The sequence below is a fragment of the Microtus oregoni genome, unplaced genomic scaffold, assembly GCF_018167655.1.
Source record: "Microtus oregoni isolate MIOR12 unplaced genomic scaffold, Mior012 000000F_ref0000247, whole genome shotgun sequence".
Taxonomy (NCBI): Eukaryota; Metazoa; Chordata; class Mammalia; order Rodentia; family Cricetidae; genus Microtus; species Microtus oregoni.
The window spans coordinates 24,158,817-24,177,717 of record NW_024543059.1 but is presented as its reverse complement, the minus strand read 5'-3'; the positions used below and the strand labels follow the sequence as shown (position 1 = coordinate 24,177,717).

The 18,901-nt window shown below is 39.7% G+C and overlaps 1 pseudogene; it reads right to left on the bottom strand.

Moving 5' to 3' along the window:
- Positions 1 to 609: 609 nt before the first annotated feature.
- The window catches only part of LOC121448321, a 52,828-nt pseudogene continuing 34,536 nt past the window's right edge, over positions 610 to 18,901 (bottom strand).

The window sequence follows — 18,901 nt, the reverse complement described above, 5'->3', positions numbered from 1 at the left end:
ATACATTGTTTTGGTCATAGTGTTTGGTTATAGTATTTTGTCGGGACAATATCAAAGCAATTAATATATTTATACATATGAAAACATCCCGCTGAGTGCATTTAATGTTACTTATTTTTAGGGTTTTACTGCTGACCACTCGGTATGACATAAGCAAACAGTTTCTTGTTGCCAAAATTTCTTATCACAAGAGAGTGGACACCTTAAAAAAGTTAAGCTAAAAGTAAAACCAAACACTATGTGAAGCCAAATGTTAATATTCTGTGTGCAAACGAGTGAAGGACAAAGGGCAGTCGCAGGACTCAGTCCTCTCCTTCTACCATCTGAGCTCCAGAAATTGAACCTCGGTCATCAGGCTTGGTGGCAAGCACCTATACAGGATGAACCAACAAGGCAAGACAGTGGAGGCACACACCTTTTTTTTGGGGGGTGGTGCAGTGAACTTTATTAATGGCACTCAAAAGAGTAGGGCTCCCTAAACCTTGTTATTTTGGGGGTGCTGGGATAGACACTGTGAGGGAGATGCTCAGTGTCAGAGATTGAGTTAGGACGGGGACTGCCTCTCTCTTGCCATGTCCTTGCTGGGATGGGTGGTCCAGGGCGGGCTTCTTACTCCTTGGAGGCTATGGAGGACATGAGGTCCACCATTTGTTGCTGTAGTCATATTCATTGTCATATTAGGAATGTTCTTTACAAAGCTGTCATTGAGAGCAAAGCCAGCCCCAGAATCAAAAGTGGAAGAGTGGGAGTTACTGTTAAAGTCACAGGAGACAACATGGTCCTCAGTAGAGCCTAGGGTGCTCTTTACTTTAGTGGGCCCTCAGATGCCTGCTTTACCACTACCTTGATGTCTTCATACTTGGCAGCTTCCTCCAGGTGGCATGTCAGATCTACAACGGACACATAGAGGGTGAGAACATGGGAGGCTATGCCTGTGAGCTTCTTGTTCAGCTCTGGGATGGCCTTGCTCACAGCCTTGGCAGCACCAGTGGATGCAGGGATGATGTTCTGGGCAGCCCCATGGTCATCATGTCTAAGTTTTCCAGAAGAACCATCCACAGTCTTCTGGGTGACAGTGATGGCATGGAGTCCTTCCACAATGACAAAGTTTAGTGCATTAGTGACAAAAACCACACTGTAGAAATAGTGTCTATTTGCTCATTACTGAGAAGGGACTCCCATAAACACTTTGATTTCATCTGAACTTGGCTGGCCTGGGAGTTATTTGTTCCCAAAAGGATTGTGGGTTTTGTGAAGTTGGATTTCTAGATGCCCACCTAGCCGATTTGGGTTTCTCATGCCAGGGAATCCACAAATTAAATGGGGCTATAGTAAGGGATGAGATGATGTATCTAATTGTCAAGAAGGAATTGGGTTTTCACAACACAAGTCGGGGGGGAATCAGAATGTTAGCCTGAAATCAAGAAATTCTCTGATAAATATTATAATTCCAAGTCCAATAGTAAATGTTAATTTGAAAGCAGTGGTTTTCCACTTTCCAAATGTTTTGACCCTTTAATAAAACTCCTCATGTTGTAATGACCCCCAACCATAACAGTATTTTATTGTTACCTCATAATTTTTCCATAGTTATGAGTCTTAAATATCTGATATGTGGGATATCTGCTATGTGACCCCCCCTGAAGGGATTATGATCCACAGTTTGGGAATCACTGGTTTGAATCTCCAGCAACCAGGTCAAGAAATATCACCCTTAAAATTTTAGTGTTGTCTGGGAAAAGTGTGCATGAAATGTGATCACTCAGAGTTGGAGGACAAAGAAGCCTGGAAGGTTGCTTTTGTTTGGTTTTGATTGGTGTGTGTGTGCACACTTGCGCATGCAATTTTGTATGTATATTATACGTTTATGCAGGGCAACTGCAATTACCATCCTTTTACTATTTTAAATGAGTTTTTGTTTCTAAGCTTATATTTATGTTACACATTATTTTGTTGAGAACTTCAGACTGTGCTGAGACAAACAGCCGCCAGTTTTGTGCATGGCAATAGATACAGATCTATTTGTCTTTTTCTACATGTCAACAGTTAGTGATACCCGCACCATTTGTTGAATATTCATAATTGTCATCATACAACCTTCACCCAATAAATGATGGCACCAGATGCAGAGATCCACAGCTAAGTTCTGGGCTGAGCTCCTGGCGTTCATTGGAAGAGAGGGAGGAGGGGGTTATATGAGCAAAGTGATCATGTTCATGGTGGGGAAACCCACAGAGACATCTGACCCAAGCTAGTGGGAACTCACAGACTCTGGACTGACATCTGGGGAACCTGTATAGGACCGAACTAGTCCCTCTGAATGTGGGTGACAGTTCTGTGGCTTGGACAGTCTATGGGGCCACTGGCAGTGGAACTAGGATTTATCCCTTGTACATGAACTGGCTTTGTGGAGAATATTCCCTGTGGTGGGATGTCTTGCTTAGCCTTGATACTGGGGGAGGGCGTTGGTCCTGCCTCAACTTGATATGTCAGACTTTGTTGACTTCCCTTACCCTTTCTGAGGAGCTGATTGGGAGTTGGATGGGGGAAAAGTTGGGGGGGAGGACAGGGGGAAGGAGAATTGTGTTTGATGTGTAAAATGAAAAAAACAACTTTTGAATTAGAAAACAAGAAAATTTTCAGAACATATCAATGTCATTCTGTTGTTTTATTTAATTGAAACCATGCTTGTTAACATGTAGCAAGATTCTTTTTAAATTGCTTCAGCACTTTAAGCTATTGCTTTAATTTCTATGATAACAAATATATTATTAAAAAACAATTCTATGGGATTCCCTATGACATCTAAGACTAGAGGGAACCTGGAGAACAGAAGTTGAAAACTGCCTTGAGTTTTCTGTGAAAGTATACTCATTCAAGTTCAACAACATTTCTATTCACTAATCAAGAGGATTCATTCATCACTAATCTCTTGTCATATTTAAAAAGCGATATACAATTTTCAGATTAAATGGTATTGACTCCCAAGGAGTGTATGAGTTTTGAGACCCCTGAAGTCTCCTGAAACTATTTGTTCACAAGTGCTCTCGCATTTATATGTAAGTGGTTTACTCCTAAGTAATTCTTTTCAGTGGCTTTAATTGTATTCCTGCAACTTTCCCATCTCCATCCACATATACTTCTCTGGCACATAAATGAAAGGTTAGGACCCAGAAGCACTGCCTCTAGAGTTTGGGACTTGTTTTTGCTGAGTTATTTAATAATCAAACCAAACGCACTATAGACGGGCAACCTACTGCTTGACCATGAGACCAAAACAAAAGGAAATGTCCTTGTCAGTATGATGAAGTCACTTTACATCCACCAACTCAGGCAGGTGCTTTATCCTAACTCAGAGATTCAGCTCATGCTTGCCGTCCAACCTAACAGTGACATCACTTCTACAATAGCTGTTTGAAGAACTGTTAGTTAAAACAATCCGTGCACCTGTGTATGTTCAAGGCTAATGAGAAGAGCCATCTGCAGAACCAGGATTTGTTCACAATCCTCTATTACACAGAACAACAAACCCTCTCCAGCTGATCTCTTTCAGTCTGATGTGCAAATTGCCCATAAAAGTCCTTGCGGGTGCGAGAAGACACTTATCAGATATTACCCATGCACTCATAGGAATAAGGCAACCTCAGCCTCTATTTATAATGCATCAAGGACCAGAAAAGATAGGTGCGAGCTTGTTCAGTGTGGTCTGAAGTATCCACACTGGTTAAGATGTGTAGCTAATTCAACTGTTCCAACTCTCGATCTGTCCTTCACCTCCTTCTCAACCAAAGTAGCAAGTGTTCAAGCCAGAGAATGATAAAAGACAAAACACTTCATCTTGCAAAGGCTACTCTATATTACTAATCTGCTACGTATGGGCAAGCTTAATTTTAAAAGTGACATACTCAGTATCATTCTCCTTGTACTTTAATGCCTATGAGACTGGCACATTTTCCTGTGTGATAAATATCCTGTTGGGAGCATGGAGTAAAAGTCCCAAGGAAATTATAAACTTGAAGAATTCACAGAAATTTCCACCCAGAAATTTAATACTGCCCATGCTCCACAAATAGCCAAGCAGGCAAAATATCGTAGAATAATAATAAAAATAAATCCACACACATATCAACACCTGATTTTTTATAAACAATCTAAAGATGCACACTGGAATACAGAGAGCATCTTCAACAAATGGTACTGGTCAAAGTGGGTTAGCTGTATGAAGAAGAATCCAAGAGATCCATACTTATCACCCTACACAAAACTCAACATAAAGCACCCAACTTGATAGAATAGAAAGCAGAGATTATCCTTTAACTACTAGGCTCCCAAAAAGACTGTCTGAACAGAACACCATTAGCACAGGCTAAAATCAACACATAGTAAATGTGACCTCGTGAAACTGAGAAACTTCTCTGCATGGCACACTTAAAGGACACCGTCATTCAGACAAAGCTTGAGTCTATTGAATGGGAAAAGACTTTCCCCAACTGCACATCTGATAAAGGGCTAATGTACAAAATATATAACGAACTCAAACACTAGATACCAAGAAAGCTAATAGACCAATTAAAAATAATGTTCAGGTCTAAACAGAGAATTATCAAAAGAAGAAAGTCAAATAGCTAAGAAACACTTAAAGATATGTTCAACATCCTTAGTCATCAGGGAAATGCAAATCAAAACTACTTTGAGATTTGATATTACTCCCATCAGAATGGCTAAGATTAATAAAACACAAGTGACAGTTCGTGCTGTTAAGGATATAAGGAGAACACTCATCCATTGCTGGCAGGAATGAAAACAGCCACTATGGAAATCAGTGTGGCAATTCCTCAGAAAGATAGGGATGGGTCTACCTTAAAATCTTTCTATACCATTTGTGGTAGTTTGAATAAGAATGGCCCCCATAGGCTCATAGATTTAAATTCATAGTCACCAGGGAATGACACCTTTCGAGAGGATTAGGACATTTTGGCTTATTAGAGGAAGTGTGTGACTCCAGGTAGTCTTTGAGGTTTCAGAAATCCATGGCAGCTCAGAGTCTCTCTATCAGCCAGCAGATGAGAATGTCGCTCCCAGCTAGTTCTCCACCATCATGCTTGCTTGCATGTCACCAAGCTTCCTAGTGAAACCTCTGAAACTGTAAACAAGTCCCAGTTACAGCTAAATGTTTTCTCTTGTAAGGGTTGCCCTGGTCTCTCCACCTTTTAATTAATAGCAATAGACAGTTGGCTAAGACATCAATTTGGGGGGCATATACCAAAGGATGCTTCATCTTATCATAGAGACACTGACTCACCCATGCTCACCATTGCTCTGTCTATAATAGCTAGAGATTGGAACCAACCTAGATGTCTCTTAGCAGAAGAATGGATAAAGGTAAGGTAGTCCATTTACATAATGGAATATTATTACTCATGCCTTTAAAGAGTAAAACCATTGGCCAGGCCATGGTGGTGAATGCCTTTAATGCTAGTACTCAGGAGGCAGAAGCAGGTGGATCTCTGGAAGATCAAGGCCAGCCTGGTCTATAGAGTGAGTTCCAGGGCAGGCTGCAAGGCTACACAGAGTAACCCTTTCTTGAAAAACAGAAAAAAAAAAAGAAAAGAGAAAACAAGAAAAAAAAGAAATCAATTAGTTCACAGGTAAATGGGTGGAATTAGAAAAAACTCATCCTGAGTGAGGTAACCCAGACTCAGAAGAGAAATGTGGAATGGGTTCACTTACATGTGGATGTTAGTTAGCTGTTAAGTCTATGATAACCAAGCTACTATGATCCTTATAGTGACAGAGGGTAGGTATAGGAACCATGAAAACAGATCATATTAGGAAAGGAAAGGAGAAAAGACAGTTATAGGTGGATGGACCAGGCATGGCACCTAGAACAGGAGTATCATATAGAGAGGGGAGAAATGGCTAAAATGAGGGGCAATTTAAGTTTAGTATGGAAACCTAACACAGTAGAAGTTTCTAAAATATCTACATATATGAAGGGCACGTGAGTAAAATTTCAAATAATGGGAAAGACAGCGCCCCAACTTGTCAACAAATGCTCTAGTACTGGGTTTGGGTTACATCTAATTGAAGTATTGGCCATGGGAAACCCCAAGCAATGCAGACTATTCTCTTGTATGGCAGGATCCCATCACTGAAGATGATACCTATACAACACAGTGAACATGGAGAAGTTGAGCTGGTGCCAAAGTTGAGCCTTCACCCCTGTGTTTGGGACAGAAAGGTACACAGCACAGGGTAAACACCAAGCCAGCCGCAAGACCTACGAAGGTATCCTGCCTGCAAGCCATGCTAGAGCAACAGTGGCCCAAAGTGTATGGGATTGACTAACCAATATCTGCCTTAGGAGCCACTCCTAAGTGGGAACTGAGACCTAACAAAGCCTGCGACTAGATGGTTTACTAGGGTAAAACAAACAAAAAACAACTAACAATTAAATTACTTCTAATGACATTCTGCTGCACTCATACGTCAGTGTGCCTGGCACAGTCATTATCACACAAGCTTCCTCCTGCATTCAAGGGAATCAAATACAGAGACCCGGAGCTGTGGGTTATACAGGGCATGTGAGACTTGCAACACTCAGTCCTATCTGGGATCTCTCCATCAAATCCCTTGCCTCGGGGCTCAGGGCACCCTGTGGAAGAGAAGGTAGAGATAGTATAAGGGCCAGAGGGGATGGAGGACACCAAGAAATCAAGACCCTCTAAATCAACAGGATCAAAACTCACAGAGACGGAAGCAGCAAGTGCAGGGCCTGCCTGGGTCTGCCCCTGGCCTTCCTCCTTTATTTTGGCTTCCAGTTTAGTGTTTTCATGGGATTCCTGAGTCTATGAATGAATGAATGAGTCTGATTTTTGTGCTTTCTCTTGGGCTCTTTTTCTTCTATTTATTAGTTTTGTCCAATTACAATGTTAGTTTTTGTTTTATCTTACTATATTTATTAAGAAAAGGCTTTTCAGTCTTCAGATGACCAAAATGCACTGGGATAGGATTTTGATTAGAAATACAATTATAAAACACAATGGGAGGGAAAGTGAGATAGCTCAGTAGATAAAAGTGTTCAGTGCTAAGGCTGATGACCTGAATTCCATACCGAGGACACACACGGTAGAAGTCAGAGACAACCAACTTCTCAAAGTTCTCTTCTAATGCCTATGTGTGCTGAGGCATACACACACAGCATATTCATGCTCACACATACATACACACATCACACACACCATGCATAAACTCTCACGCACACATACACATAATACACACATGCATACACATATACACTACTACATGCATACACATACAAGCACACATAAAGTTACATATCCATGCATATACACAAACACACACACAACCACATATACACATACATACCACATAAAAGAATACACATTGCACATATAAACATACAAGCACACATACTAGCACACATGAAAAAAAGAAAATGTAAAAAATTGAAGTTCAAAGTCAAACTGCCTTCAAATATTCTAAGTCAACTGTATTTTGATTTCTTGTCATTCCTATATTTCAGGAATATATTGTTGGTAAACACCAAACTAATAAACTACTTTTGTCTATAATAAACATCTCAAATAACTTTTAAAAATGAGGACATTTTCTAAGCATGAACTGGAAAACTGAAGTCCAGGTTAGATACAACACTTGAAAGCCTCTTTCTGGAGACACACTATACATGACTTTTTCATCATGAGATTTCATTGGTTTGCATAGAACCATTTGTAAAATTTAAAATTGCTTAAAATTAGTCTAAAATTTCCCAAATTTCACCTTGAAATTCAACTCCCTTGTTCTAGCACAAGCAATTAGGGTCCATTGTTTTAGTCCATCATTAATTAACACTGTCAGTAAAACCAAATGTACCAAAATGAAGCTGATTTTACATACTTGGGAATGTTTGTCTCACTGTCCCACTACTAAGACTAAATGACATTTCGGCAACAAGCTTGTACAAGTGGACTCCACATTTCACTGTTTATAAAAGGCCTCCAGAAGTAAACAAGGCAAGGATGTTGATGAATCCTAAGAATGAGCAGCCATTGGGAGCAGAGTTGGTGAGTCTGCCTCTTTGAGATAACACGAAGTGTGTTGCCATCAACTAGTTAGAGGACTTCATTTTTAAAACAGCAATTAGGTCATTTGAATATGTTAACACTCATGTTATTTATGTCTTACCTCTTTCCATAAGGTTCCAGACTAATTTTATTCACCTTGCAGTCAAGTATAAGAAATCTGGGGAACTGGAACAGAAAGAGTTTATCTTACAAGGCCTCTAAGTCAATTCAGCCTGAGGTTCTGTATCTTTAGAGTGTAGTTCTTTGTCTCCCAGCCTAGCAGCACTGTCCCCTATCTGCCAGTCTTCCTCCTCTCTCTTTAAATCATATTTTTGTTACCTCCCCCGTCACCTGTAGAAGCTGTTTTAGGGGATGTTGAACAACTTGGAACATTTGTGTTTCAGGGTTTCCTGTCCTGTTTCTTTTCTTTTTAATTGATGGGAGTATTTATCTGTATAACTAGAATAAAACACATAAAATCGAAACAGAACAATGTATTTGAAAATACCATCAATAGATTTTGATGGTGTTTTTTTTTTTGAGATTATACTAACCATTATAAAAGTTGATGCGATCTTCAAGTATGGTGTTTTGAAACAGAAAAATAAAAATAAGATAAAGTCTCCAAAAATACACAGGTTTTGCACTCCCCAGTGTCTGAACATGCGCTCAGAATCCAGACCACAGCTAGCCTCAGTACAGCAGCAACGACCCTGGTTCAGATTCAAGAGCACTGAGCAGAGGCTGCTGAGCTCAATGAAGAAGGGAGAGCCAGGATTGGACATAAGTTATTAAGTTATTGAGGTGAGGAGTGTGGCTGCTCCTCCGTGAGCCTACAAACCATTCGTCTATGGCAGCGCTCACTCAAGATACTGAACACGCCTCAGAAGAGAGTAGATGTGAGCCAGGGAAGTTTGCCCACGCGATATCAGAGGAAGGAGGAGTCTTACACTTTATCACATGATGAGAGATATCACATGATGAAGACAGGTCAAGGCACACATTCTGGTGGTCTATAAAATAAAGGGAGAATGAAAAGTGTAGCATGCAGACTACAGAAAAGATGAGAAAAAGAGTCACCAATGCCCAAAAATCTGCCTAATGCAGCAGGAAACCAACACTAATTCCTTAGATCCCAGGTGTGTGAAAGATGGTATTTACAGCTGAGAAACAGTAACTATGGGCTAAAACAACCTCGTTTCCTAAGATACATTTTAACCGTTTGAGTAATTAAGAGAATACCCACAGAAGATTGTCCTACAGTTTGAGGAAACAAAGATACAAATAATTTGACAATCAGAAGGTAACTTTTTTTTCTAAGATGAGTCCATCCATCTTAGAAACACTGGGAAAGTGCTTACCTAAATATTGAACAAAGGTATAAGACAAGGAAGAATCCTGGCCTGTGCATTTCATGTAAATATTTCAATTACATTTGTTTATAGATTAGGGGTGGGAGGTGTCATGACATGAATGTATTCAAAGGACAACTTCCAGGAGTTGACTCTCTCCTTCCACCCTGTGGGTCCTAGGTCCTCAAAAACATTTTGTTGGCCTTGGCAGCAAACCCATTACTACTGAGTCATTTTGCGAGCTTCTTTTAAAAAAAGCCTTGTGTTCCTGAACAATTTACCCTGTGCTTCATCATTCCCTTAGAGTCTACCAGTCCACATTCGGTATCTCTGCTATTCACTCCAGAATCCTTGAAGGCTAAGGTTTCCGGCATACAATTTCCTTTAAACTAAGGAGAAATTGTCTATTTTGATGGTACCTTAGCTCCCCAAACAAAATAATAAACATTAAACCTGAAAGACAAAGGAACTATTCAATAGAAATTACTTGTGGAAGGATAAAATAAACCAGAATTACCCCATGCATTGGATAAACACATATGCATATGTGGGGGGTGTATACATACCATTCATGCATATATGAATTATAGGGGAAGTGGAAATATAACTCCATTAATTCTTCAAAGTATCAGTACAAAATACCAATAGCCATGTCATGAAGCTCTAGACTTTGCAATCAAATGAGGCATGCTGTTCCAAGGATGGAAGACAGATGCCCAGACTCCAATGGAGGGAAATTGCCCCGGGAAAATATATCCAGTCAGGTTACTTCACAAATGTAGGCATATTTGCAGTTTTGTGCAAGTCCTTTGGCAGCCCCTACAGGAGCTCGGTCGCGGCAGCCATTTAATGATAAAATTGATTAGTCTACGGCAGAAAGTGAGTCTTAAACCGATTTGCATATTTATATGGAATTCCATTAAAGAACAGTGAGTGTGATCGCTATAGGATAGACTGCTCTCTGTCCTATCAGAATCAGTCTAAAGTTAACAGCAATGAGTCTGGAGGGTGGAGAACTTAAAAGGGATGTGTACAGGGTTCTTTTCTGAGCAGAAGTAGTCAAAACTTGGAGCAAACTTAGGACACATGAAGGATATGCATGAGCCTGGCAATTTCTTTAGTTACTTTTCATTCTGATAGACTCAAGAAAAATTAAGTCCAATTATTTTTATTATAATGCTGCATATATAGTGTGGAGTCGTTTTAATGAAATTATATATTATTATATCTAATTATCAACATATACCTCTGAAATGATGTTCAATGAGTATAATTATGGAAATTTATAAATGGGTAATATTTTTATATTTCTAAATGTGATTTAAAACCTTTGTGTGACCTTGAGCTACTTTAAAAAAAAACAGTGAACTTTTTTAAAAGAGACAAAAATAAGAAAAAACTTGTTGGGAATTTTTTTGTTTTATGCCCTTTTGCTCTGGGGGTAAAGGATTATTTGTAGGCCTGAATTTCCAGTAAGTTATACCCAATGCAACAAGGCATAGTGGCACATGCCTTTAATCCCAGATTTGGGAGGCAGAAACAGGTGGATCTCTGTGAGTTTGAGGCCACTCTGGTCTGCACGGTGAGTTCTAGGACAGTCCAAGCTACATAGTGAGATCCCTGCCTCAAAAATTAATTAATTAATTAATTAATTAATTACTTAGCTGGGATGCACCCAATGCTTTCATATCCTTTTGATCTAAACTCGGTACAATTTTTAGAGGTGATTTATTCAGGCAGCACCCATTATCTTCTCAGCTCTGTAGCATAAACACACACACACACACACACACACACACACACACAAGTGTGCCCACTCACAGTTACGCACAAACACACACACAGAGCCAAGAGCACACAGGCAAGATTATGTAAAAAAGGTACAGCAATTAGTTTCTCTCCGTTTCATTCCTCTTTATATTGTGGGCCTAACCACCCACCTTTGTTTGGTTCTGGCCCTTTAAGAACAACTGGTCCCTTTATCCTTGCAGTCATTATTCTGCCTAGTAGCCTTCCCTGTTCTGTCTGATGTCATGTCTAGTGATTCTCTGCTTGTTCCCTCCATGTTTTCTCACCAGTCAAGTATTGCTTCATAAATACTTCTGTTGCTACCTCTAACCCACATACCACTACCCGCTGCCACGTGATCACATCCGTTACACCCACATTACAGTGTGGAGTGAGTTAACCCATTGGTGAAAAGTTCTGAGCAATCCAGCAAAAAGGTAGGAGAAAAATGGGCATGTTTCGTAGACTCATGTTGCTCCTCATTAGTCACAAAATGTGTGTACTAGGAAATTATCTCCCCATGTGTGTGTATTTGCCAATCATGTGTATATGTATGTTTCTCTATAGACATACAAAAGTATTTAATTGGATTTAATGTTTACCTCTTTAGGCAACTTTCCTGGGATGCTGATCTAATATCAAAACACCCAAAATGATGAAACAATTACACTGGAAAGGTAGGCTTGGGCAGGAGCTTTGGTTACTTGTTGAAATCCTAGGGAAATCCTTGTAATGCCTCTGAAGTTTGCTTTCCCCAGGAGTTTAATTCGTGCTAATATTCACCTGTGAGAACCGTTACCAGGGCCAGGATAGCTCAGATTCAATCAGTCTATCTAAGAGACTCGCCTGAGTACAGGAGAATTAAGCTTTCCCTAAAACACTGAAATGGTCACCATGGGCAATCTAGCCTGACCTGACGAATACTAAAGGTGGAGACATCAAATCAGCTGCTGGACAGTGAAGTTAATGAGGACGTTGAAGGGAAATGAATTTCCATATTGGGCAGCAACCAAATGCCAGAAAGCCAGTGAGCTTTGGGAATGTAGGCTGTTTGCCTGAGGAACTCGCAGCTTTAGAGGAAGAAATGAAGAGACAGACACATCTTATAAGTTAGTGTTAGAAGGCAATTGTAATTGCCAAGATATTAGAAGGGACAGATTTACAAGTAGGGGCATCAATAGGGGAGACTCAGAAATTAAGGAATTTTCAGTGTGGAAAAGTCATTTCTATATAGCCATCCAATAATAAAAGATTACATATTATAAGATCTTTGGAGACAAGGTATTTAAAGGGTGATGTGGTGGGTTTGCTAATCTGCTTGACATATCTAATTATCTATACATATATAAAAACATCCTGTGGTATACCTTAAACATAAACAATAAAATTTATAAATAGCTTTCTGTATATGCTGCCAGAAACTCTTAGATGACTAAAATAACTCGTGGCAGAAATAAGATTAGGTTTTCCCTCAGAAGCTTGGCTGTCTTAAGCGGTACCTTGGCTTCTCTGTGTGTAGCATGGAATTGTATCGCATGGGAAGATAAGAAGACATCTATCTGCAGGTAAGCCGCAATGCCATTCCCTACACAACTGGACCTTGGAAGCCTGAGGCGATAAGGAAACGCAGAAACGAAACCCAGACATACAAAGCCAAGTGAAATCAAGCGTGTCTTCCTCACTCATATGGAGAAGCACTCAAGAAACCTGGGCTTTCAGCACAGTTTATTTGGTTCAGCAAATGGAGGAAGAGTTAGGTTGTTTCAGGCAGAGATCTCTGAGAGGGAGCAGCCATCCAGGAGGAAGCTGGAGTTGCTGGTTATCAGACACATTGCTCAGTTATTCATAAATAGGCCTACTTGGACCAGAGGATTTGCCATGTCTCTGAAGCACATCTCCTGGTAGAAGGCCTTATCCATTCCCATTAATCTGAGGCATTGGTCCTTGTCACACACACACACACACACACTTTCACTCAAGGTCTTTTCTGTTCCCCACACTGAAATAAAAGGAAACTGAACTGAGCAAAGCCAGGGCAATAGGAACACCATTACCCATTCCCAAACAAGCACAAACACCTACAGAGAACAAAAAACCCACTGCTTCATGAACTTACATGTACTAGCAATGCTTTGCTATGTCTCCCTGGAGAGATCACCCCTGCTCCCTCTTTTTACATGCCTAGTATGATGCCCAAATTCGGACTAAAACCCCTATCTATATTCACAGAGGCAAGACTTTCGAGGGCTCTGATTTAGGCTATTGGACACTCTATAAGCTGTGTCAAACACTGCTACTAAAGCTCTCAGTCTTTTATCGCCCAGCTTCTGAAACTGTGAGTCTTGATCCTATCACAGGGCCGGGTAACTGAGTGTGGGGTTTGCAAGAAATTTGGCAACAACGAACGCTTTCTGAATGCGCAATGACCAAAAACAGATACTAAATGTATCTGAGCTATTTCTGGAAGCTCGAGCCCATGCTATATCACACAACTTCATCACAGCCTTGGTTCTGAACACACAACACATGCTCTTTGCATTGTTTTTGCCATTTTGTCAAGCAATCCCAACATTTGAAGCACTGTGGCTCAGATTAGCAGCTATGGTGTGTTTCAGCGTTTTAAGGTATGTATTAACCCTAAGGTTTTTGCTTTTATAGAAACATAATGGCTTAATTACAGAAAAAAAAAGACTTTGAATGCCTTCCTAAATTATCCCTCAGGATATTGTTATCAGAATTGGTATAACTTTGAATTTGACTGTATTAGGGTACCGTATTTGATTTTTAAAATTGACTTGCTAGACTAAGTCTCATTAAAATCAATGTTTAGATTTGGCTTGGGTTTAGGGAATAATTTCCAATTATTTCCAAAGAGCCATACCATTTTCTTCTGTAATTTTTATGCTATGTGTTTTAAAAAAAAAATATGGCATTCTCAGTAGCGCCAATAAATTCAAAATACTGACCAATATTCTTTTAATGCTGCAGACTTTCTATGTCCTGTGGTCTCAAACATTCAGCCAATATTTATTTTTATGTAAAAAGTAAGAAATATTATCTATTTCATTTATACATTTGCCCTTAACTTCAATAAAAGGTAATGATTATATGTGTAGTAAGGAATTGTTTCATTAAAAAAACAAAACAAAATTATTTGTGAATATCATTAAATGTTGCATTGCTGAGCCCTTTTTTCCACACTAATAGTCCTGGGGTCCCACAAAAATTTCTCAGGAGAAAACGGGTCATGAGTGGGTAAAATTAAGTAGGTCTCTGCCACACCACACGGGATTGGGCTTCCAAAGATTCTCTGCCAGCAAGGATGTGTTTCTCAGTAAGCATTTGGGGTATAATCAAGAGACGGAATCACCAATGTATAATAAGAATCCCAGAGGTTAAAACATCTGCCACATAGAGAAACGCAAGGCTGTGTGTTGCATAGACACTTACCAATGATAGAATGTCAGCTTGGCATTTCTGTGTATGATGTGGACTGCAGGGATTATGGAGAAAGTGGAGAGCCATATAGTGAAGGAAATTTGCTCATCTACTTTAAGACTCTCCCGGTTTCCATCTGATTATTCTCCTGGATATCATCATCATCATGAATGGATCTCTTCAAATTTTCCCAATTTTGCCTTTTGTATTCAAAACAATATCCTGCTATTATTCATTGTCAAAGTCATTATGCTAACGTTTAACAAATTGAATTTCATTTCATTAAAATTTTCCACCCATACGAATGTGTCCTCCCTAGTCCATGCTTCTTCTGGCATGAGTTCTATGTATATATGTATATTTCAGTTTAGTATATGCAGAATAATTTTGCCGAACTTTGCTTTTGGCATCTGTGTATCTTTATATATAAGGTATTTTTCTCAAGTAGACATGAGTTTCTAGACGGGTTTTGTTTTCATCTTTCACTTAGAGAATGTAGTGTCTCCACTTAATACAATTACTGTCATCGTACTTGTGAATCTTTATCTTGTCCATCTAACTCAGTTGCTTTTCTTCCTTTCTTGTTTTTGCACTGTCTTATTGTGAATATTGGTCAATTTATTTTTCATGGGCCTTTTTATGCCATACTCCGTTCCTTCTCATGGTTACTCGGAGATTACCGTATAAATATTTGATTATTTGGAACAAATAGAATTGATGAATTTTCCCACTTCCTTTCTAGAACCTAAGACGGCTCTAACTGGAGCCTTCATATGGACTCCTGGACTTGCTAGGATTGGCTCGGAAATCCTATGAGACAGGAACTGAACATTCTGACCCAGGAAACCCCACAGCTCCCTACTGTGGTGGTTAGCTGGTTACCTCCTCAGATGCTGAAACGCTAATAACTTGTGCCTGGTGCTTCCTGGCAACCAGGGCCTCTGAGCACATCCTGGACTCTGCCATCTGTTTCAGGCAGGTAACAATAGCCACCCCCGCCCCGCAGTCAGCAAAAGTGATGGCAGCCTACATGTAAGCGTTCCCTAACAACTTCCAGGAGCTAAGGCAATTACCGTCATACATTAGTGCCTGTAATCCTGAGATATCTCTGTATGAAAAATGGTGTCTCTCAAATATCCAGTAAGTACCAAATAAATTGCTGAGAGAAATAAAAAGAATATTAAGAAGGTTTCAATCTGTATTTTGAAAAGTGTATTCTTATGTAAAATTATCTTTAAGAAAACTACACACAAACGTCTCAGCTTTTTGGAGCTACCTCTTTTATTAGGCTCAAGTAAAAAAAAATATTTAAAATATTTTTTAAAACCACAGCTCTGTTTCAATTAATAGCTGCAAATAGACATAAAAGCCGTTCTTCAAACATAGAAGAGGATGCATGGCAGGAAACCCCATGCTTGACAACGTTTTTAACCTAATGTATTCAACAGTGAGATCTATTCGATAGAGAATAACAATGCTGCCATTAAAAAAATGACCTCCTTTGCCAAAGCTACCAAAGCCGTCACTAGTTGGGGCCTTTGGAAAGCCCGTGTGCCACAGATGGAGAAGAAAAGTTAACCGAAAACCTTATCAAGGCCAAAGGCAAAGCAGATAATTCGTCAGATAATTCGGAGATAATTTGGGTGGCTGAGAAAGGGTAGGATTTTTCTAGCTCGGGACACTGTGGAGCCATTTGGTAAATAGAGAGAAAACTGGAAAATTGTCTGAGCCTGAGGAGATGGCTCATTTGGTAAAATGCTTGCTACAGAAACATGAGGAGTTGAGTACAAGCTCCAGCATCCACATAAAATGCCACGAATCGGGAGGACATGTCTGGGGCTCACTAGTGAACCTGCCTTGCCTACACAGCGACAAGCACATTTCATGAAAGACCCATGTTAAAACGTAAGGGGGAACAGTGACCAAGAAAGACACCTGGCATAAACCGCTGGCTGCCACATGCACATGCATGCACACATGAACAGGCACAGTGTGCACACACATACACACGCATGAGCACGTGAACAGGGACACAGACAACTTTTAGGCTTCATGGTGTCCATCAAAATTGCTCAGCACCACAGCTGCAGCACAAAAACAGCTGAGGCAGAATATAAATGAAGGCAACTGTATCAATAAAACTTTATTAGTCGACAGTGGGAAAACAAGCACTGAGGAGGAACCAGCAGTGCTTCATGAGCTGTGACTCAGTTGCAATGAAACTGAGCCAGACAGTCACTGGGTGTGTTGCCAGTTGTCTTGGCAATACACTGTTCATTACAGAGACTTTTCTATTTTATTTTGAGAAACAAATTGAGAACCCATAAGCCTCAATTGATTGATTAAAAAGGGTGACAATAATTAGTGTTTCTATGAGATTCCTGAGTGAGCAAATAAATGGGTTTCTTAATTCTGTGCCTTTTTTTGGGATACTTCCTTCTGTTGATTTGTCCTGTCCAATATTGAAGAGACAGTTTGTTTTATCTTATATTTTGTTATATTTTTATTTTTTTAAAAAAATAACTTGTTCTTTTTTAAAAATGAAAGGATGAATGCAAGAATGGCCACTCAGGTAAAGGTTACCAACTGAACTGTCACTTACGCCTGCTGGGAGAAGAAAATCAGCTTTCTCCAATAGAATGACACCGGGTCTATCAACCACGCTAGGACAGAGTTCATGCTCAGTAATTACCAACATATAATGAACCCCACAATTTTTTTTTCTGCGCTTTTATTTAGTTAAAGTTTGGCAGGCTTTGGTTCTGAGTGCAGTTTTATTTTGTATTTTTGGTTTTAGCAGATTCTGTCATTATATTGGATATTTATTGTTTTTTTTTTTTTAGAAATAGTTTAAAGGTGAGTGACTAGGGAAGGGGAAAGGACTGTGGAGAGAGGAAGAACATGATCAAAATATATTTAAATCTAAAGATTGCTTTAAATAATAAAAAATATAAGAGAGAAATAAAAAGAAAGTCCTGGGTGAGGCTATTTGGCCTAAAGAGTGAGTAACAGATTCAATGAAAGAACCTGCCTAAAAAATGAGATTGAAGCGTAATCGAGAAAGTGCCTAAGAAATAAATAGATAAGGTTGAGGAGTGAGAAAGACACCTGCCATAGACCTCTGGCTTCCACATGCACACACACACACATGCACATGTGTACACACGTGTACACAAAAAGGTAACTTTAGGCTTCATGGTGTCCACTGAAATTACTCAGCTCTACGGTTGCAGTATAAAAACAACTAAGACAGAATATAAGTGAAGATAGCTATTATTCAGTAAAACTTCAGAAACAAACAAAAACAAACATTGAGAAGATACCAATAATGCTCTGTGAATTGTTTCTCTCAGTTTTAATGAAACTGGGATGCAAAGTCATTATGGTGTGTCACCAAGTCGTCTTGGTAATACTTGGTAATCTTTCTCAGAGGGGCTTTCAAATCTTAGTTTTCTAAAAGAGAAAACAAAGCAAAAAAAAAAAAGGAATTCTAGAGAAGCATAAACCTCAATTTGGTTATTGAAAAGTTTGACATGACAATGGCAATCATAGCATAAACCTTGCCTTTTCTACATTGTCCAGCCACACTGGATGTTCTAAGCAGGCAGTACGGGAGGGGACAGGGGCTAACTACCCACCATACTCTTGGTTCTGCAGCAGATGTGGATCTGAGTGCCTCAAGAGAGATGCGCATGGGAACCTACATTGCTTATTATTTTTTTTAAACCTCTGGGACAGGACCACAAAAACCTGGGATAATTTTTTAATTGTATTGACAGCCACAGATGCCCATGTCTTTGCCTGAGCATGACAACATAATCTGAAATTATATTTCAATAAACAGGAAATAATCCATGACACTTTGACGGGTACATGTCAAACTGTCCAAGTATCCCAGAGAGATTCATAGACAAACCTGTGATCTCCAGGATGGATACCCTTTAGCAGGGTGTGTCATCCACAATGGCAGAGGTTGTGAGCACTTCCCACGAAGCCCTTGCTGGACCTCCCTAAAGGGTCTAATCCATTAGCTGATTGTGTCTTTCTACACAGTAGGTTGCAGGGCCAGCCACAAGGGGCTGAGTTTGAATTTTGTATGCATTACATTTTTCTATAGTCAACTGTACATTCAGATAGGGTTGTTAATAAGAAACATAGCAAGGAGGTGACTGGGGAGCTCAGGTGGAAACAGACTTTCGTTCTGATTGCTCGGAAAGTTTTATAAACAATGGGAAG